Source organism: Brachycentrus maculatus, unplaced genomic scaffold (assembly GCF_059751285.1).
Source record: "Brachycentrus maculatus isolate JH-2025_06_01 unplaced genomic scaffold, ASM5975128v1 h1tg000007l, whole genome shotgun sequence".
In the NCBI taxonomy this organism is placed as follows: Eukaryota; Metazoa; Arthropoda; class Insecta; order Trichoptera; family Brachycentridae; genus Brachycentrus; species Brachycentrus maculatus.
The window spans coordinates 1,519,056-1,543,454 of NW_028280762.1; the positions used below are offsets into that span (position 1 = coordinate 1,519,056).

General features: G+C 30.9%; 1 protein-coding gene across 3 annotated transcripts in view; it reads left to right on the forward strand.

The window, feature by feature from the left end:
• The window catches only part of LOC148313611 (uncharacterized protein CG43867), a 481,259-nt gene that overhangs the window by 345,696 nt on the left and 111,164 nt on the right, over positions 1 to 24,399 (forward strand). Inside the window, exon 1 of one of the 3 annotated variants that reach the window (XM_088260095.1) lies at positions 15,853 to 16,001. The exons of the other annotated variants lie outside the window; for them this stretch is intronic. The gene's annotated coding sequence lies outside the window, so the exon portion shown is untranslated. Of the gene's footprint in view, positions 1 to 15,852; positions 16,002 to 24,399 lie in introns of those variants that run through there. 3 annotated transcript variants of the gene reach the window in all.

Genomic DNA, 24,399 nt, shown 5'->3' on the forward strand with positions numbered 1-24,399 from the left:
ATAGATGTTTGAATGGTGATATAAGGAAAGAATGCAAGGCTGAGATAATCAATATGTATAAAATTAAGAAAAGTTTGTTCAGAGGGTTTGGGCACGTGAATTGAATGAGTGACAAAAGAACAGTTAAACATGTTTATTAGGCGAACGTGGTTTATAGTAGAATCAGAGTAAGACCAAAGAAAACTTTGTCAAGTATTTCAAATACTTGAAAGTAGTCAGGTCACTAGTCGGAATAATCTGCAGGTATGTATGACGAGATGTAAGAATGTAGAAAAGGCAAATTGTTTGCAAAGGTCAGTGTGGTTTACATTATCTCTGCCTAATACTGCGGAGAAGCGATGTGATGCTTAGTTTATTGAGTGCTTTAAAAATGAAAATGTGTTGGTGAGTTCATTCGGCATATTGAAAATACGAGTAATTAAGATAAAGACCTCTCGAGGTGAAGATTGTTTGCCAAGGCAGAACAGTGTAGTATACTTTTCTATTTGCTTACCCCTACGGAGAAAAATTGTTATAGTTTTTTTAATATTTTTTTAATGAGAAATATATGTTTTTTTTTATGATTTACATAAATATTTCAATTTCATTCTTTTTCTGAGAGCCTAAACGGCCCATTATTAGAAATAGGTATCAAATTGTGGTAGGAGTGGGTTCGAACCCAGAAACTCTGAATCAAGAGTCCGTGACTCTAACCATGGTTCCGCAACCCGACTAGTATTAGTATTAGATTAGTAAGTTTATTATTTAAACTTTATAAAATAAAACAACTTTGTTTTAACCACTTTTTATTGGTACACTTTTTCCAACCGGTTTCGACAAGAACCTTGTCATCATCAGGGTTTATGTACTAAATTCTAAAACATTAAAATACTCATAGTTAGGTTATCGTTAATTACCCTTCCCTTGCGATACCAAAAACTTCCACACGCTCCGACAACCATTTGAAAATGTTATTTAAAAAACGGGGAAAAAACTCCTAAATGTTGCTTTTATTGAGCATTGAGTATTTCAATGTTTTAGAATCAGTACATAAACCCTGAGGATGACAAAGTTCTTTTAGAAACCGGTTGGAAAAAAATGTACCTATAAAAAGTGGTTAAAACAAAGTTGTTTTATTTTATAAAGTTTATAAAATGTGCCACAAAGTATCTGCGAAAAACATTCATGAAAAGATTATTTTATGTTTTTTTCTTCAATTCATAAATCATTTACATTGTGTCGTTTGACTTTGATCCTTCTTAGCTTCGTCCTTCAACACCTTCATGTAGTTTAATCCCTAGTCACTGTGTTTATGACTAAAACTATAAAATTTAATACGTTTTCAATGGTTTTCATTATCATCCCGCTCGGATTGTACTAAAAGGATAGTTAACTTCACCCTTATATGTAACATAACCTTCTATTTTATGTCGGATTATTGCTATGATATTCTGTCTACTACATAAATTCATATTATACAGGTTGGCGCAAAATAATCACACTATCGGAAGATGTTATCATTTTTTCAAATGGCGTCGTACGCCAATCATATTTGACATTTGTGAACTAGACAGCAGCACATCTCGAATTATAGATTTTTAGAAATAAATTGTGTTCTCGGACTTGCCAATAGTGTTATTTTTCCTTATTTCGTAATTAAAATAACTTTATTTTATTTTGGTATGGTTAAAATATTTAATCTTTTAATTTTTAATACATCTGTTTTATTCTATATAAACATATATAGAATAAAACAACAGCTATGTAGTTTTTTCCACATTAATTTTTATTGGCCAGCAACCGGGTTTCGTCGTAACCGACATCATCAGACTGGTTTATAATTTATGTATCAATTTTAAATCTAACAGATCTTGTTAATAAAATACAACTTAGAGTCTACTAAGTTGTATTTTTTTAACAATAACACATTAAAATTAATATTAGACAATTGTTTATAATAATGACAAATAATATATTAATCTTAAAAAAATATTTACATCGCAGTTTTTAATGATTAAGGAAACACTTGTTTTGAAACCACTTGAGTTTATTAATGACTACCTGTTTCGGAAGCTTAACTTCCATCGTCAGGTCTGAATAATAACTTTTTAATTGGTAAATATGCATAAATTGTTAATTGTAAATTCGTATTTTAAAAAATAATAATCCCATACAAATTCTGTGGAATCCATTGATATCCCATGGTATTCAGAAATACCCCGTGCGGGATGACAACCCCTAGGCTCTACACATTGATGACGTACTTACAGAGATAGAGGACATAGATATTTAAAGGTCAATGTCAAAAGAGTTGTCTGTACACTTCTCGGTACTTGCCATTTCAAGCAAAAAATGTAATTTACGATAAGAAATAAAGCGTTTTTCTAGACATATCACGTTATTGCTTTAAACCATGTGATATTCGCTTAGGAATTGAACAAGTCAAAAACTTGTATTCCTGAGCTATATCAAAATATGCGTCAAAATTTAAAATTAAATTTTATTATTCTGCCTCCGTAGTGTAATGGTCACACGCTCGGCTACCGTTCTGGAGGTCCCGGGTTCGATTCCCAAGGGGGGTAAAATAAATACAAGTGATTTTTTTTTCACTGTAATATTTATTCAATATTACCCTGGACTGGTACCTGAAGCGGAGGGCTGATCACCTTTCCTTCATGTGTAAACGATCAAGATAACACTGCGTTTATATGATGCAGTGCCCTATGCACCATTGGGTGCGGATAAGGTTTAAAAAAAAATTGATCGGCAGTCACTTTGTGGTAAAATCTATCCATTTTGAATTAATGTTTTACTTAGTAAATACGGTGTTTGAAAATGATGCGGAATCGAAACACGTGTCACAGTAGATTTTAAGAAATAGTGGTATTTACTAAGTAAAACATTAATTAAAAATTAAATTGTGTCTGCATTTTTTTGGATACATGAATAGCTTTCATGGGATCGGAATAAATCTAGTTCAGAACACATCTTTTTTACACACTTAAAAGCTACTCACACGTACCATATAAAACCAAGCACCAATCAACAAAGATAATAAATACAGTTCCTTATTTCACCATTCGAACATCTATCATACATCGTTTTGCCGCACATTTGTCTGAGAGATCCAGTATACTTTTATCCTTCTTTTACCAACTCCATACATTAAACAGTGTACTCCCAGTTTTCGCTATTGGTATAATTTTCGCATTTTCGCATGGTAAATAGTACTTTTATAGGGTGGCGCAAAATTAAATACCCTATCGGGAGATTTTTTGCGTTAATTATATTTAACATTTGTAAACTTGACAGCTGCAGTATACAAACAGATTGATAAAACGAGCACAAATGTGTATGAACACTGACGACAGCCACTTGACAGATATCATATTTTCAGCCAAACAAAAAAAATTGTTAAGGTCCAAATAAAGTTTTACATCACTCAAAATCATTTTGTTTATTTAATCAAAACGTTAATTTTAAAACATAATTGGATTATTTATTATGCGCATCTTCTGTTTGTATACTGCAGCTGTCTAGTTCACAAATGTCAAATATGATTGACGTACGAAGTCGTTTGCAAAAATTATAACATCTTCCGATAGAGTGATTAATTTTGCGCCACCCTGTATTTAAGTAAAATACGATGAAATTATCAAATAAGTACCTACAACATTGTATATTTGAATATTAACTGTAAATTGATGAAAACAAAGAAGATCAAGGGTTGATTGAGAAGTTTACTTATTAGTTTATTTTTATTATTTTATTATCTTTTAGTTTTTCTTTTGATAAGTTTTAAGTAATTAAAGAAGCTCCAACATTCAAAAATTTTGAAAATGAAAATTTACGGTATATTTATAACATACTTGATTTGGTCTACTTGAATTCATTTTGTGAAGAGTACTTTTATTTAATTACTTTTTATTGAAAAAATCTTTGAAATTAATTACAATTATTTTCATGTTTCTGTAATTAATGTTTTATCGTTTCATTTGTTTCCTTATTGAAGTGGCCCTACCAAATCAAGGCGGTTGTATTCTTCTTTCAAGTGTTGTTAATAAACATTGAAGTCGAGTGTTGCCAGGCATAAAGTTAATTTGTTTCCTGAAACTCCTGAAAATTTAACATGAGTCGAGTCGAACGTTTATTACTCCCTCTCTCGACACAAGAGGAAGTCGAATTCGGGACTCCAAGTAAACCTAACCAAAGTATCCAAGTACATATTAATCAACATTATTATATCAGCTTTGTTCCTGCCTACTATTGCATAGCAACACAAAACCTTTTATTTTAGTTTTACAGTATTTTTAATGTGTCCAAATCTTTGATTAAAAATGCTATAATATAGAAAAAGCTGTTTGAGTGCTTTTAATATCAACCAAAAAAAAAATTATTTATTGTTTCGGCATTAACTTTGTGGTAAGACATGTTACAATGATTAAAAATACACTTGTTTTTTACCACTTGAGTTTTATTATAGACTTCATGTTTCAGAAGTTAAACTTCCATCATTCAGGTCTCTATAATAACTTATTATACTTATTAGTTATTATACAGACATGAATGATGGAAGTTTAACTTCTGAAACATGTAGTCTATACTAAAACTCAAGTGGTAAAAAACAATTGTTTTCTTTAATCAACAAAGTTACATTTTATTCAATTATGAAATGGAAAATCACAAAGCTAGTGCTACAAATAAAAATTATGTTTCTTAGTAGTTTAAATAATTCGTAAAATAAACCTCACATGCATAAAGATGGAAGTCTATAACTCACATTTCTACATACACGTAGGTGTCGCTCTTTCATTTAAACCAAAGTGTATACTTAAATGACATTTGCAACATGTTTGCAACTTATTGATATTTGATTATTATGCTTGGCAATAGTATAAAGTGATAACTTTAACCAGCCTATGAAAGGTCGTAAGCCCTGTAAATACTCAAACTTCCATATTCTTTTTCATCTATGTTGAGATGTCAAGATTTCTTTTTTTAGTCATATTTTAAAAATCTTTCTTAATAATTTATCAGAACGCCCAACAGACACAAAATTGCGCAGTAAGGGTACGCGTTTAACTTTTTTCGTAATTCAACCGCTAGAGGGATGATTAACATAAAAGATTTTACGAAAAAAAAACAGATAAATGTTTCTCAGGCACTTGTTTAATATAAAAAAGATAGCATGACAATTAGTACGTGGTATTCCTGAAAAGATAATGTGTGTGGAAGCAGATTCGTCCCCATCTTCACGATTTGTCCCCAGATATTTTTTTCCTAAGTAAATATTCCGCAACGATGTATTATCCCTGCAAATCTTTGAAATATAATATCCTCTCCTCTCTTCAAATGTCTATTTGCTCGGAGTTTCCTCTCCGCACAGTGTAACGCAAAATAGAGAAAGGCGGTTAATTTTGACTTTGACAAAGTCTTTTCAAAACGCCTGACTTTCATTACACGGCGAGCCGCGCCGAAATTAAATTGGACAAACTCATATATCCTGGAATATCTTCATATTTTGTTTTATACGCGAATGGTTTGTTTGTTCATTTCAGACAACTTTTGACTTGATATGTATATTCTAGTAGCTATTTGTCAAATTATAGAACAGGATGTTAATCTTAATATTAATATTACTACCATATGGGAAAATAAAAAGAGAAGACGAAACCAGGGTATGTGCATACTACATCGCTCACTCCTTAAATAACGTCATATTTCAAAAAACTTGATGTTTCAGGAGATCGTTTTTAAAGTTTAAAAATAAAATAAAATGTATTAAAAATAAATTGTAAGCCACTTATTGAACTTTTTACTATGCAACAGATCTTTTTAGGTAAATCTGGTTGTTTTTTCTCCATTTTAAAAATATTAAGTAAATTTTTAAAAAAATATTATGCAATACCTTTCCTTCAAAATGCAAAAACAACACTTTCTGCCTGTAGCGGGTAAATATTAATTCAAAATATGCCACTTTTGCTGGAATCGAGTACCTTTTCTAGGCATTCCAAAAACAAGCATTACTGAATATTGACGATTTGTGATATAAGACGTTGTTGAAAGGAGTGAGCAATATGTTCACATTTTGAGTGTATCCAAATACTTGTTCACAAATCTAGGTTTATCCAGTTAAAAGTCATTTTACCATTTTTGACATCTCAACATAGATGTAGAAAATTATGGAATTCTAGGTATTTGCAGGGCTAATGACCTTATCATTGGCTGTGATCATTTTATGTATGTGTAATATTTTCCATTTTACTCATGATTGACAATCACACTACGTATATTTTGAAAGCCATACAAATTTGATCAATCTCATGACGTTCCATTATTGAGTTTGCAATGGTCATCTGTAATTGGATTTAGAAAGCATTTGTTTTCTAACAATTTTAAAGAGAACATCCACACATATAACAACAATATAGTAGAAATCCTAACAAAAATATACAAATAGTTATTAACTGCAATATTTTTAAATAATATATTTTCACAAAAATATTAATAATAATAATAACAAACCCATGATTAAAAATATGACAATAACTATAATATTTCACCTTTTATCCATTTTCTCATTGATAAATAATGAAAAATTAAATTAAGTTATAATAATAATAATAAGAAACAGCTCCCCATCATTCAACGTCCCATGGATACAATTCTAAAATGTAGACACAACTTCACATACGGTGTTCGAAAATGATGCGAAATGCATTAAAACTTTTGTCACATTAGATTTTATATGGGACATAGTGGCATTAAGCAAGTAAATTTAAATTTAAAATAAAAAAATATTACCTTAAAACATTTTACCAAAAATATTTGTTCTGGAATCAGAATGCCATTCGCTTTTAAAAATCAAGTCAATTCAAGTAAAATTCTCCCGAGGCCAAACAATTCCGGGCATATCTCGCCGTTCACAATGCAAATATTTATTTCGCCCATTCGTGGTATCTGCGGGCGCCGCCGAATATTCGCCACATTTTTTCGACGTTTTTTTTCGCATTCGCCGATTTTCGCCGTTCGCCTTCGCTCTTCCTCTGTCGCTGGCCATTACCAGAGCCGCGTGTGTACAAACCTTTTGTTTGTAAACTTTGAACTGCGCGGCGTTGTTCTCTTTTGTGGCGGACGCGGAAAAAGCGAACCAAATACGCAAATGTCAAAAGTAGTTTCGCGAGGACAATGGCCGCCTCGCTTTGCTGAATTTTTGCGCACTGCCATTTTGCGCCTATAGTTGACTTTTGTGCGATTTTATAGCGTACACATATGCAGTATCGTATTTGGTAGAGTAATGGACTGGATCTTCTTCGGATGAAACGCTGTCGCGGCGGATACGTGGCAGACTGGCTCCAAAAATTCATATCATAATGAAGGCAAAATTCAATGGTTTAAACAATAACGGAATGTGTATATAGTGAACTCATTAATTAGCGAATTATTTATAAATTTTTATTTATATTTATTCCTGAAGATTGATGCATAGCTTCCGAAACTAGTCGTCATAATAAAATAAACCCAAGTGGTAAAAAACAAATGTTTTTCTTTTACAATTTCATAGTGAACTCGTATGTACTGTGTCATGAGATTGATCATTTATGTTATCTAGGAGTTTAAAAAATGTGTAGTGTGGTTTTTAATCATGGTTATAATGGTGAATGTTACAAGTGTGTAACGTGATCACTTAATCAGCCTTTGATAGGTCATAAGCCCTATTAATACCGAGACTTCCATTTTCTTCTTCATCTATGTTGAGATGTCAAAAAAGTAAATTTAGACTTACCTTCACATACGGTGTTGGAGAATTATGCAAAATGCTTCGAAACACGTGTCACAATGGATTTATAGAAATAATGACGAAAATATGGTTATATATGGTATTACCGTAAAGTAGCTGCCGAATCAATTATTAAAATAAAAAATCGTTTCGTTTTTCATGTATCAAATTCAAATAATTTTATAAAATAACAATACTTCTTGCTTTATTCCCGACATTGGATTATTTAAGCATTAAACTTACCATAACTGCATAGATTTTTGTGTTGTATGATTCAAAACCATTGTTTAAAATTTGTAAACACAACTGTAGCACTCTTTTATTTTCATTTAAACATTTTTTCAAGCGCAGACTACCCCCACGCTACGCCGAACAAAAGGGGTGATTATTTGCAGTAAGCTCTGGCTTTTATTCCCAACAAATAGACAATTTTTACTGCATCGAGTTTAAACACGGCATTGCTGACGATCATACTGATGGTTTCACAAGATAATCCTTTGATATTCAATCAAATTTCCATCCCGTAGTACGGTGTTCATTTATTAATTTTTTTCATAAGAGCTCATTATTTAAAAATTATTTAAAGTATATAAAATTAATTAAAATATTAATTTATGAATTGATTTATTTTATTTTTGGTACATAGGTACATTTTTTATTACCAGGTTTTTTTATTACCAGATTTTATACAACATAGTAAAAAGGTGAAACAATAAAATAATCAAAGTTATTAAGCCTGGACTCTAATTATGTCCCTTTTCACCTTGTCCTTACCAACGAAGAGCAACCATCGATGGACACTGTTCTTAAAATCACTGAACGCTGAATTTAGATCTAAATAAACAATACAAAACAAACAAAATTCTATTTATTGTCTTCGGACACTCGTCGTGAGGTGACGCTGCTGTTTGATATCGACGCGCTTGCTTTCGGTTTTCTGTTTTGAAAAAGCAATCATGTTTTCTTTGCACTTTTGAAGTTTGTTGTTTACATATACATATATATATATATATATATATATATATATATATATATATATATATATATATATATATATATATATATATATATATATATATACATATATATATATATATATATATATATATATATATATATATATATATATATTTATTTATATATATATATATATATATATATATATATATATATATATATATATATATATATATATATATATATATATATATATATATTTATATATATATATATATATATATATATATATATATATATATATGTATATATATATATATATATATATATATATATATATATTTATTTATATATATATATATATATATATATATATATATATATATATATATATATATATATATATATATATATATATATATATATATATATATTTTCCGGATTGTGACGTGACCGGATTCTTTCTTCGAGATTCTACTCTATGAAACTTTTTGAATAATAACTTTGCAATTATAATACAGTATTATAAAATCATGGCTTTACGATTATAATACAGTATTGTAAAATCATGATGCTCTATTTTTAAAAAAAAACTCCACTATGTTATTAATTCTGCCGTGGAAAATACGAGTATATGGCAGCGTTTCCATTTAATTAACGATATTTATAACTCAGCATGTCATGAAAGCTGAAAAGGTTACGTCAAAAGCTAAGTTGACTTAACTCGTGATTCTGTAACGGATTGGCAGTGCATGTAAGCTCAGGAAGCGATTAATAATATAGGTCAGTATTAAAAAACTCACTTTGTTTCCGCTGTCAACATTTATTACTTACATGTAAACGCAACAAGCGTGCGTTAGCAATACACCAATACTACCGTCACGTTGCTAGGGGTAGACATAGTGGGTGGAACGCTACACGCATCTTACCTGGCTCTTTTCCCCTTCTTACCTTCCATTGCTTCCGATTACGTGGACTTTTAGTGTTATTTTATTTCTTATTCTTATCAATTTTCCTTGCTTACGATGTACATGACTTATATTCAGTAAAAGGATTTTTATTCGATATCAGTAACATTGTGTAAAAATCGAATAGGATTGTCGGTTGTAGCCTATTCATGGGAACTTCTTTGCATCTGCTTTAGTCATAAAACCACAGAAAATTCAACAGGAGTAGACGTGCTTCCTTTACAACATAATGTTACGTTCCGTTTCATTTTTCAAAAGTTCGTCAGTTTGTGTCCTATTTGGATTTTTTTTTCGTTCTTTACTCACATTTTTTTACAAACTTAAAAACGCCTTAATTTTTTTTAAACCTGTTGTATTTGTAATAATATCTTGAGAATATTCAAATAATTGCAGAATAAATTCACAAAAAGTCGACTTCCCCCCACATTAAGATTTTGATTGATAAAAACCCCTATATGGAGTTAAATAACGTGATTATTTACCAGGATTAATGAGACTCAAAATGTTGTTAGGAAATAAATTGATTTTTATTTTTTTCATACAAAAAGTATTAAATATTCACAGTATCGCAGGCGAAATGACGAGTGTTAAGGATAACACTCGTCATTTCGCCTGCGATCGTTGCCAATGGCCGAATCCAAAGCGGAAATTTGTTTTGGTTCATGTTCTGAGTTTCAACAAAGCATGTCTTTATCTTACGAGTGCTAACATAAAAGTTGGACACAACGATTGGTACACAACACATCCAGTAGGTACTGTGCACACATCGTCGCGCATCGGCCTAGCGTTCAACGCACATAACTCCGTTTGGTCGTGTTTTTTATAAAATAGATATATGGACCGGTACCTGAACCGCAAGACGGATCGCCTTGCCTCCATGTATCGTAAGTAACTATTAAAACTACACAGCTTCTATACTATTCGATAGTGCCCTACCCACCATTGGATATGAAGAAGGGTTAGAAGAATAATAAATATTTGTATGTTACCTTGTTTTCCAATTTTTTTCTACATTTGCTGTTTAATATTTATTTTTTTACTATTACCATGCTTTTCCATCTATTTTTTTGCTTTAAATTTTTTTAATTGACTTCATATATTACATACGCACGTGTGCATTGTACTGACGCCATACGTGTATTATATACCCGCGCACTAACTATGTCTTTGAGGCATATTTCGTTCATATTTTGAATATGGATATGCATACGAATAAATGCTTTACCATGGATAAATACTTTAATTGAACATGTCAAAATTAGAAATATATAACACTTGTTTGAAATCATTTTTTTTTTTTTTATTGTTTTAATAAACACAACTTATTTCGATAACTACTGGTGTTTTCATCAACAGATGAAAATTTAAAAAAAAAATTATGTTGTTTGATGAGAAAATCTGTAGTGCTCGAATTTAGACGTGTTTACACTAATAAACTCAAAAAGTGGTATTGTGCAAGGGTTTCATTGTTTTTTTTTATACATAAAATTTGGAAATGAAACACTGGTTTTTAGAGTCTAATAAATTGTATTTTATTGTTAAAAACACACAAAAAAAATGTCACAACTGTTTCGCTTTGCTTTGGCTTTTTCAAAAAAATATGAAGATTTCATGGACTGATGGTCTTTATATAGCTAAACAATTTATTATTTTTTTATATTCTTTTTTGACACCTCATCAAAGATGTAGAAGAATATGGAAGTCTAAGCATTTACGGGGCTGACGACCTTCATAGGCTGATTAAGTGTAACATTCACTTTACACACGCGTAACATTCACCAATTCTACCCATTATTGACAACCACACTACTCAAATTCTTGGTTCTTTATATATGAACCAATTTTAAAACATTATTCTTGAATCACTAGAACTTCACTAGAGACATCTGTTGGCGAGATGGAAAGAAGCTTTTTATTGAGCAGAAACTCTTTTATTAGTATGTGAGGTCCGAATCCTGGATTATAATCACACACATGAGAAACGCCAGAAAATATCATTTTAATTTTTATCATTTAAGCTTAAAATTTGACCATATAATTTATTAACAACATTTTGAGTGTGGACACACTCAAAGTGTTGTAATTGTTTTTTTTATTTAAATTATCATGTTTTTCCACACAGTTAATACAGAATCAAATAAGGTCACAAAAATATAATTTTTAAATTACTTTTCTGTTATTATCACGATTATCGTCATTTTTTTTACCCAAATTGGATTTACAGGATTAGCATTGTAGGCTAACGATACGGGACTAAGTACATTTTTTGTGTGTGACCTAATTTGGTGTAGGTTGTCGGATGGTTAACAAGAGCAACATACTAGATTTTTTGTTCCATTTCACATGTGAACTCGAACACATGATATCCATTTGTTATGAATACGAAAATAATGCTGCCATTTAGTTTACATAAAGAGAAGTAATTATTTAAATTGACATTTCAATGTATCATAATTTTTTTCGCTTTTACTATTTTACAAAAATGTTATTAATGTTAGTATATAACTTTTTTTTAAACCAGCGTTTGACGGTCGTAAGCCCCGTTAATGCCCAGACTTCCATATTCTTCTTCATCTTTAATGAGATGTAAAAAATAATATGAAAATAACTCCTGTAATTGGAGGTAATCCAGATTTTGTGAACAAGTATTTGGACACACTCAAAATGTTGTTAGTATATAACCACTCATAGAGGTTTCAGTCTACCGGTCTCCAGACGTACCTACCTGTCTCTTCGTCAGGAGAATCAGTACACCGGCATGCAAACGATATATACATCACTGCCATAGCACTGGTCATACACTTACAACTACACAAATTATTATATTATTTTTGGATTCGGCAATAACTTTGCATATTGATTATTTTAAAAATTAAAAACTTGTATAATACCACTTATTGAATTTTATTTCATTTCACACGGTTAGTTTCGAAAACTGCAGATGTTTTGGAAACTAGTCGTGTATAGTCTGTATTTTCTCAGATTTTTTTCTCCATGTTATAATGGATAAATTTAAACGTTGTGTTTCACTTTCTCTTGCTTCTCGCTGATAGTGTGTGAAGAAGACTTGTATTTACCAGTACTTACTATTTGTTATTTTATTATTATTTTATGTTTATGACTTTTTGTTTCTCTTTTAGTGTATTCATTAGTGTATTTTTATATTGGATACTGTATATATGTATTATGTTAAAGTCTTTAGCCGTTCAATAACTAAATAAATAATGATATATAAAAACACAATAAGTGGTATTATACAAGTGATTTGAAATAATCAACACAAAATATTTACTTTCATCTTCATTTTGCTTACTTTATCCCTCACTCTCATACATTAGAATTGGTACTAGGACTTCGTTGTGTATTGCTTGTTTAACTTTGGCCGTTTTTTTTAGAATTTACAGTATTAAAAGTACTAAGCAAGTGCCGTGAAAACAACAGCTGTTGATACAAACTAAAAACCGTTCCATCTACGAACTTTAAATTCATTCGTCTATTTCAAGCTTTGCAAACGGAAGCTTTCATATATAATTCATCAAGTATCAAAAAAAAACAAATTACCTTGTTTATATTCATTACGTTGTTAATATGAAAATTCAATTTCGCAATAATATTTGCTTTCAAGTTATCAGTATTTTAATATTCATTTGTTGGCTTGTGAATATTTTATGGGGGGGTTTTACTCGTACAATATATTTTAGGTAATATTTTTCCAATATTTACATTTAATCTAAACGATTCCGAATTTATTTCGAGAATCCTCGTTGAAAGCGAACGAGTGTTTGATTTGGATATCCCAATATTAAGTATTTATTAATATAAAACTCTTCTCCCTTCCTCTCATTTTTTTTTCACCCTCTCTTTTTACATTTATTAAATTATTTAACTTTTTTATTACTTCAGCGATATTAAAAACAAATAAATAAAAAAAATTGCCAATTTAAAATGGCAATATCGCCTGACAACCAATAATATGTAAATTTTTAATTTTCTTGTCAAATATTCAATTTTACTCGTTTAATTTCCTTGTATACGTATTTGAAAACTATCATTTTTTTGAAGATGACATAAAAGACGTTAGTCGGTTAAGATTCAAATGTTGTTGACTGAATTTGACCTGTTTTTTTATGAGCAACGTACATCAAATAATGTTTTTTTTTAAGCAATAGCTTTCATAAAAGTTTTCTTAATCCAATCATAGATGGTTTTTGTGAACTCAACCACTAAACGTCATGAGATGGATATCCTTGACTTCCTACATTTGAGTTGTGTAATTGTCAATCACGGGTAGAATGGTGAATGTTACACGTGTTAAAGTGATAACCAGCATATGATAGGTCATAAGCCCTTTTTCATGTTTGATGTGATGTCAAAAATATTAATATTTACATTGAGTCATAAATATCGTGAAATAAAATTTATTTGAAAAATGTTCTCTCTTTTTTTTCTATTTTTTTAAGTAGAGACCCTTTTATTGCCCTATAAATACTCCAATTTCCATGTTCTTCTTTATTTACAATGCTGAAATGTTCAAAAATAGTACAAAATTACAGAAAATCCACACTCGTGAACTAGTATTTGGACACAAATGTGTATGTTTTTACACTCAAAATGTGGTTTATTTGTACCAATTATGTTATTAACATTTTCTTATTCAGTTTTCCATATGTACTTTTATTACATTCATTCCACTTTTGACGTCACCGCAAGGTTTCGAGAATAGCTCCGATAATATTCTTATTTATGCTCGGTGATGAGACGAATTTGTATCCCAAGTCGGATTCGACGCCGACGCCGACGCCGACGCGGGACACGTACCATTCTGACGATTAGTTGCCATGGCAACGGTGTCCTACTTTATGTGTTTCGCAAATCATCATATCTCCGTGAAATTTGATGAATTATTTATCACATCTTCATGTTATTCGGGGAATAAATTATATTATCAATTAGAATTTCGGAATATGTTTGCTCAATTTAAATTGGATATTCGGTGAAGCCTTCTCTTACCCCATACCACCCTAATTTTTTTCCGTCTCGTTTCATTAATTCATACTAATACATCGCTTCCTAACCTTCACGCCGCTTCTTGCAGGGGTAGGCAGAGAGAACAAAATGTCTCACCAATCTGTCTTTGCACACAATTTTCGCTTCTTCCACATTCATACATCTTACCAACCTCATTCTTACAAGTATGTATCCATTTTTAATTAAATTTTTACTTGGTCAATACCACTATTTCTTAAAATCTATTGTGACACGTGTTTAGCTCCACATTCTTTTTAAACAAAGTTTCATAAACGAAGGTTGAAAATGATGCGAAATGCATCGAAACATGTGTCACAATAGGTTTTAAGAAAAAGTTGTATTTACCAAGTTAAACTTTAATTAAAAATGTATACATATTATCCGCCATTTGTCCGCCTCCGTAGTGTAATGGTCAGCACACTCGGCTACCGTTCTGGAGGTCTCGGGTTCGATTCTCAGGGGGGGTAAAATAAATATGAGTGATTTTTTCACTGTAATATTTATTCAATACTACCCTGAACTGGTACCTGAAGCGGAGGGCTGATCACCTTTCCTTCATGTGTAAACGATCAAGATAATACTGAGTTTATGTGACGCAGTGCCCTATGCACCATGGGGGTGCGGATAAGGGTTTTATTATTATTATTATACATATTATAATAGTAATTGATTGTATTTTGATATTATATGCGATTACACCCGAATAACCCGCACTTTTAGAGGTTTATTGTGTTAATCTGAAAAATACATCACAAACACCCAGACCAGTAGAAAATAAATCTCTCTTGAATTTATTTTGCAAAAAGGTAGGATAAATTAAACTCGCGACGCCAGTTTCGCAGCCGAGCGTCTACCCAACTACGCCACGGCGCCCGTCCCATTGATTTTAGCTGCTGAATTATATTTTACATTTACTAACCTAGATTTTCGTTTCAGTTTGATTTCACTCCAAATCCTCATAAAGCGTATGACGCGATAAAATCATTGTAATTTTCATTTCTACGTAAGCGCGGCTATTATTCATAGAACGCCAATAATCGAGCGCCGACGTGATATTATACAATAAACGTCCCCCGGCCAGTAACACATCATATGCACCGCCTAGCGCCGCGGCGCTGTACACACTAGCGTCGCGGCGTCAGTCCAGATCTGGCGCTCTGGGAACGTAGACGCCCGATGCTACGGGACACTACGGTCGCTCTACGCCGTAAATACGTTGGCGCGAGTTCTTGCAATTGCGATCAGGCTCTCTTGAACAGTTGCGAATACCACGTTACTCCGATTAAAACGTAGTATTATCTACATTTGTTTATTTTCTTTTTTTATAATAGAATAACATGTGTTTTTTAAAAAAAAACGTTCGTTGTTTAATATTTTTTGTGTGCATTTTTTTCTTACGTGATTTTAGTGAATCAATACAAATCATTACTTATTAAATTCATATTTATATTAAAGTGTTTTTTCTGCCTTTATTTCTACGTTTATCATATTTGTATACAAACTTCAAACAGTTTTGTGTTTTTTTATTAAGGCTAGACGTATGTGCTAGATTTTAAACATTCGTTTATAGATTTCATAAAAAAAGCATTATCAACTTTATGAACAAGCTTTCATATTCACAAAAAATATGGGTTAAATAATTTTTTATCTTATTTTATAATTTGTAATTCTAATTAATTAATGCCTTCAAGTTTCCTACATAAGCCATATTTTAAAGGAATAACCAGCAATGTCTCTTCTTTTAGAGGCTTGTCTGCAGGTAGGATGGTAAGGACAGGGAAGATAAATGTGAGAAATACATAACAAATATCCTGGCCAATTAAAAACATGTTTTCTTGAAAATGTTTTGCAATTGGCGGGAATCGAACTCGCGTTGTCAGTCTTGCAGTTTTAAGCGTCTACCCACCTACGACATAGCACCTGTCACATTTAATATTTTTAAACTATTATCAACAGCTTTTTTAAAACTAGTTTTTCAATTAAAAATATGCTTTTATTTATTGATGTGGTTTATTTATGATGATAATTCTATTATAAATTAAAACATTTGTATAAAACTCATAAAGTGTTATTATACAATGAAACAGTAGTTAAAAAAAAGTGGCGTTTTATTTTTATATTTAAATAAATATCGTACATAAATTTTATTTTTCTACTCTCATTTTGCATTCAATGGACACTCGTCGTATTTGATTTACGAAATACCTTAATCATTTGTTTTTTTCGTGTCTGCAATATTTTATTTAAATTTTGTAAATATTAAGTATTCAGGTCGTTATTTTAGTTAGAGTGCAAAACATGAAATGTTTTAAATTACTTATTGACATTTACATAGAAATTGGAATTTGATATTTTGCAAATATTCGATGTTTATCAATATGTATTTTGAATTACGCGTGTTGATTTTCATGCATTAATAACGATTGTTAACTGATTCTATTTTAGGTTTAAAAAAATTTACTTGATTTTTTTCCTCTTTATCTCGGTCATATCCGGTCCTATTTATACATAATTATTTTGTTCCTAATTATACACTCTCAAAGTGATAAATTCTTATATTCAGGTACTTACTATTCCAATGCCTTTTTCAAAGTGAAATACGTTACCATGGCAATCTGACAGGAATCGAACCTGAAAATTGCATGATAGCATAAATTGCATGATAAACGACGTAAATTTTCTTATGGTAATTTCATTTAAAACAAATCATAACTTTTTAAGTGAATTAGAAAAATAATCCGATATATTGAGACAGACGATTTAGATGACATGAATATATTTTATTGTTTTGCCATAATTTAGTTCTTTTATTTGTGTGTATGTTTTTAATACAATATGTCAATATTTATTTTATTTGTTTAAAAATACATATTTGTAACAAAATCTCGTATTTCTTCAATTTTTTCAACCGTGTAACAGCTGTTTAATTCGTCGTTATACAAAATCAATTAACAATGAGTTTGATCCTGCGAAAAAGTATATAATTCAATTTTCTACAATATTTTGAGTGTGTCCAAATACTTATTCACAGATCTGAATTATCTCCAATCAAGAGTTATATTTTACATTTTTTTTTGACATGAAGAACAATATGGAAGTCTGGGCATTTACAGCGCTTACATACGACTGTTTTAGGCTTGGTTAAGTGATCACTTGACTTACGTGTAACATCCACTAATTTTACCCATGATTGACAACCACACTACTTAAATTCTTAAAACATCTAGATATATTGATCAAACTCAATTTTCAATCGTGTCCTCGAAGGATGAAATTAATTAATTGATTTCATTAATTTGTTCATCCCTTTTTTCCCTATTTCCTACAAAATTGGTTGCGTAAATACGTACCAAGTTATATGATATCGGAATATATGTATAACTCCGTGTTGATTTAGTAAAATAATAATGATATATTAAATGTGACATTTTCCGACGTGTTTTGCCCAAGGCTCTACACTAACGAGCCTTCCTTTCCGTTTGTTTTTGTTCCTTGGAGATTTCCAACCCCCCTCTAGGTTTTTTCGTCATCTCCCACCCCCCTCGCCGCCCACCCCGTCTGGGCGGAAGTTCTTCAAGTTGCTCCCAGAAAAAATACATCCATTTTTGGATATATAAAATGAGCGACACGGCATCAAAAATGATTAATGGTACCCGTAACAGCTTAGGCCGTGTATATTATTATATATAGCGGTGTCATGACCCGTTTCGAAGGAAGTTTCTTGTTGTTTTCGTTTATTTATGTAATTATGAACTAAATTTTCAGCGCTCGTGATAAACTTCAACGTTTCTCCTACTACAAAAATTAATCGTACAATCATTAAAAACTGCTTTGGCTACCGCGCAGTTTGTTAAAGCCATACTCGTTATCACAAAATTTAGTCAGCGTTCGGCAACGCTAGGGTTGGATTTTTAATTTTTGTATTTTAGAATTCTTATTAGATTAGGGTACAGTTATGTTAATATTGTTATATACACATTAAGGCAGGGGTTGGAAACCATGATTTAAGCGATTTTCTCTGAGCAAAAGAATTGGAATTGAGTGAAAACATGTCGTGTATTATAATAATAATTTAATTATAGTTATGTTAGTTTCAGTGTCATTTTAAATAATTTTAATATAGAAGTGTAGGGTGATATATTTTTTTTAATATTATTTTTTAACATCTCATCAAAGATGATGAAGAATATTGAAGTCTGAGCATTTACGGGGCTGACGACCGTCATAGGCTGGTTTAAGTGATCACTTTACACGCGTGTCACATTCACCAATTCTACCCATTATTGACAACCAAACTACTCAAATTCTAGGAAGTTCTATATATATGTCCGTAAATGCCTAGACTTCCATATTCTTCTTCATCTTTGATGAGATGTTAAAAAATAATATGAAAATAACTCCTGTAATTGGAGATAATCCAGATTTTGTGATCAAGTATTTGGACACACTCAAAATGTTATTTTTTTTTAATTTTCTTAGCCTTAATTTTACTTCATTTATATCAATGAAGATCAAGTGAAATTTTAAAATTATTATAAAACGAATCTTCGTTTTTAATTCTTTTTCATCTTTCATTTTCAAGCAAAGGTAGGCTTTTATTTACTTAAATCAGATTTCCAGAAAAAGCTCACGATGTTTAAATGAAAGAGTGCTCCTTTCATTATATATTCCACCCTACTTATTATTTCGCTTTTATTTTTCATCGTTCAGCCTCCGCCTTATTAAGATTTAATTTTAAAATAATATTACTTGTTTTCATACGAAAGGGAGAAATGTTGTCGAATTTTATTTCTGTAACAAGTAAATTATTTTTTTATCTTTTCTCTGAATGAAATTATTCTACCGCGATTTCTTGTTAGCTGCAACTTAAAGTTTCCCCCAAGTTTTGTGGTTGGGAACTCATTATTGATAATGCAATTTTTCCACTACTTCTTGGGATTCGGTTTTATATCCATGCTCAAATAAATCTTTTCCATTTCCACAACTTCTTAAGCTGACTTCGATTTTAGTTTATCTTCTTCAAATACGTTTATTTTATTTTACTGTTTGTGAAATTTTCGTATTGAGACGATAACTTGTAACAATTATTTTGCTGGTAGCTCGTTAGTCAACTTTATTTTATATTGGTTATACGTTTTACTACTTACAACTTAAACGAAGTGATCTTACATGCCAATATAACGGAAAAAATAAGAAAGATATATACGACGTTGTTGATACGAAGGGTTACCTTCCACAATTGCTGTGAAATCGACATCTTATTTTTTTAATATTTCATCCATTTTGTTACCAATGTTTCATGCATTTGTTTTTTGTTCAAATTTCTGTAAAGAAACGAGCAACAAAGAAAATTCTTTTCGGTTTTTTTTAAAAATATTTATATGTCACTTTAGAGAAATTTAATAACCAACACTCGTTAAATGTTAGACTTTTAATTTAATTGGTGCCAAAATAACTGGTTTTTGTTTTTTTATATTAATAAAAGCGTTCTTGGTTGGAAGATAAACGTAAAAATTAATCCTTAGGTGAGTGATTTTATGAAGAAAAAAAATATTAAGGCATAAGATGTAAGATAAAATCAGTGTTTCAAATATAAATCTAGTGTATTGCAACTTATCTCTGTATTAAGGAATGAACAAGCGTTTGGACAATAATTTTGATCGTCTTAATGTTTATTTGGACATAAGCAAAACGCCTGCTTCAATGAGAAGAATCTCTATTTCACTCCATTCTGAATTTATGTTATGTTCTGATTTTAATTTCTGCATTGTATAATGAATTTTATAAATGAAAACTTCATTTTATTATCGACCTGTTTCGAAGTAAATAGCTTCTTTTTCAAGCCGCATTAATACTTGATATTTCGCACAACTTTGATCGGCAATTTAAATGTTATGTTACAACATTTTTTGTGTGTCCAAATACTTGTTCACAAAATCGGATCTCCAATTTGTTTCTAAATTGGTTCATATATATAGAACTTCCGAGAATTTGAGTAGTGTAGTTGTCAATAATGGGTAGAATTGGTGAATGTTACACGTGTGTAAAGTGATCACTTAAACCAGCCTATGACGGTCGTCAGCCCCGTAAATGCCCAGACTTCCATATTCTTCTTCATCTTTGATGAGATGTCAAAAAATAATATGAAAATAACTCCTGTAATAGGAGATAATCCAGATTTTGTGAACAAGTATTTGGACACACTCAAAATGTTGTAAATAAATTGTCTGGTCAAATTATAAGCTTAAATAATAAAAATGAAAATGGTATTTTCTGGCGTTTCTCATGTGTGTGATTATAATCCAGGATTTGGACCTCACATACTAGCCAGCCCCGTTAATGCCCAGATCTCCATATTCTTCTTCATTTTTGATGAGATGTCAAAAAGTAGTAAAAATCTTAAGTAATTAATATATATTTGGTATTAAAAAGGCAAACATTAGAGAAATAACACATTCAGATTTCGTAACCCCTTTTCGCTACTAAAAATAACGTGTTCCTTTTACGCTGGCTAGCACTTTGTGTATTTCTATTTTCGTGCACATGAACCCGTTTAAAAAGTTCATAAATCGATTTGGTTTCACGCTAAAAAAATATATCTACCTTCAATGAATATTTCAGGATGATGTTCATGCATTTAAATCAAATGTGATCCGACAAAAGCACTCTGTTTTAATTTATATAGTGGATAAAAATAGTGTAGTTTTTATGGTGAACATTTATATTACAGTTTTTTGTTCTTGATTTTGAAATATATTTTTTTCTAGCATTGGTAAATGTTGTATTTACAAACCAATAATTTTTCATGGATAAAAGTGGTTAAAACACAGTTGTTTTATTTTATAAAGTTTATAAAATGTGCCACAAAGTATCTGCGAAAAACATTCAAGAAACAATAATTTTTCGATTGATTCCTTTACAATTCCTAGCAAGCCTTTTTATCAATATTTTGTTGGTTACTCTTTTGTTATTTTTATTGGTAAATACCACTTATGTATCGAATTTTTCATTAAAAGATTATAAATATTATCACGAAGTGACTGCCCAACCAATTAACAAAGTTGTATTTATTGTAAAAGTATCAATCATACTTTGAGTTTTTCTCCATTTTTGCCATCTTTACATGATGGCGAAGAATATGAAAGTCTCAATATTTACAGGGTTTTCTACCTGTCATTAGCTCGTTACGTGATCATTTTACACACGTGTGACATTCACCATTCTAATCATGATTACCAACCACAGTACTGAAATTGTTACTTAAGCTTTTCTCCACTGTGATATTTTCCTTTTTTCACCGTACAAAGAACTCACCATAAATCAGCAAACAATCTGTAAGCATCGATAAGTCAAAGACAATTTTATCACTGTCTCGTTTGTGACGTAGATATCTATTCCTGAAAACTTAGCTCCTGAAAATTCGTTTTCAGTCTCTGCGAGCGGCTAATGTCACTCGCTGATTCCCGCCCATTAGTTCCACCTCGCAATTTGTACCGAATGCCTCGCCGAAGACTGATTTACGTCCCAGAGAATGTAACAAGCAGAGTCGAGTTTGAGTGGTGCTGTCACTCTGCGAAGCGCGACGCCGACGCGATAAAGCGGCGGCGTCGCTCGTTAGCGACGCTTCCTTCAAATGTTAACGACTCATTCTTCAGCCATCGCGAGCTTTTTACTACTACACCCGCCGTGGGTGGTCGTAACTCAACCATTTGTGATATCGTACGATGCTGTCGTATTACAAAATTACCAAAAAGCTATCATTAATTGATTCGTCAGTCACTGTGTGGTAAAATCTATCCATTTTTAATTAATGTTTTACTTAGATAATGATCACAAACATAACGATAGCGTGAAATCCTAAAAATAATTAATAGGAAAAGCCATAAACTGCAACATTTTGTATCAATAAAAATTCATTAAAATATAAATAACAATAAACCCTTAATTAACAGCATGGCAATGATTAAAGCCTTCCCCCTTTTGTCTATGTTCCCACTGATAAGAAATAAAAATTAAAAAATAAAAATTATATTGAAATAAATAAATAAAAATATGAAACAGCTCCTCCCACCTCTTCAATCTTTAACGTCCCAAGGACCCAACTCTAAAATTTAGAATTAGCTTCACATATGGTGTTTGAAAATGATGCGGAATGCATCAACACACGTTTCACAGTAGATTGTAAGAAATGGTGGTATTTACTAAGTAAAACATTAAGCTATCATCAATTGATTCGGCAGTCTCTTTGTTATAATATCTATCCATTTATTCGATTCATTTTTATATTTTAAATACCACTGTTAATAAACTGTCTTATAACAAAACACTCTCCTTATCATTCATCGTTCAAAAGGTATTACACAAAGTGAACGATGAATGATATTGAGGGTGTTTTTTTACCATACCACAAATTTAACAATGCTTTTAATGCACAAAATATGTCTCAACATGTTTTCTCAACATAACACATGTTTCGATCATTATAAAATACCGTTTTTTATAATGATATTGATCGAAACACGTATTACAATAAATTTTAATGAATAACGGTTTATTCAAGTGAAAGTAAAAGTTTAACATAAAAAGCAAACTCCGCATTGATTTTTCGTTGTTTATTAATTAAAATATCCCAAACCTTGAGATTATGTGTGTAAGTCTGTAAGGTTCATATGGCGTATGTAATATGTGTTCAGTTTAAAATTGCAATTTAATTTTTATTATCAGGATAAAACGCAAAATAAAACGTAGATAAAAAATTGCTGAATAATATAACAACTACTTTTAAGTGTATTACACAAAGATAAATGATATGAAGAGTGTTATATTACCATACCACAAATTTAACAATGTTTTTAATATTTAAAAAAATACTTGTTTTTTTATTATTTTCCATCCACGTATCGTTTAAAACTGTTGTCTAAAACAAATCTTCAGTTACTTCCATTGCGATCAAACTGGGATATTTAAATGTGTCGGGTTGAAGTCCCGTGGTTAGTGCTCCGGACTCTTGAGTCTGAGTTTCGGGGCTCGAACACACTTTACCACAATTTGTTACCTATTTTTAATAATGCTCACAAAAATAGTACGAAATTTAAGTATTTTGGTTAATAATAAATACGCACAAAAAAACAATCTTAAAATATGTTCTTCCTATATACTACGCTACGCCTTACACGTAACAATTTTTTGTTCTATTTAAGGGTAATACTAACAGTTTTGTTTTTCAAAAAGTATTCGTTTGCAGGGCCATCCGTTAACCGAGGTACTACTTTACTTTCTTACCACTTTTATCGTCCCCCCACCTTACGTTTTCCACATTTACACCTTCCGATTCACTCAACAAAACCGTTGCGACCTAATATAAAGCAAACAATTCTCTCTCTAAACAAAGTGTTTTTTCTCCCCGGTCATGTTTGCCTTCGCTCTGAAAGATAAATGGTCACGCCTCTCGGTCCAAATCTTAAAAGGTCCACGATTTGTCTTTCATTGTCTCCTCTCAACACTTACTCTTAATAGTCCTAGGAAACAACTGTTTGTTATTGCTCGAACAAGTCGCTACCTTAATGCATAATAAAGTTGTGTCTCTGAGGTATAACTTTACACATTTGTTGATCGTTGGATTGAAATGTTTCAAAAAATATTATTTATTTTATGTATTAACAGATTTTTAGTCTACTAAGTTGTATT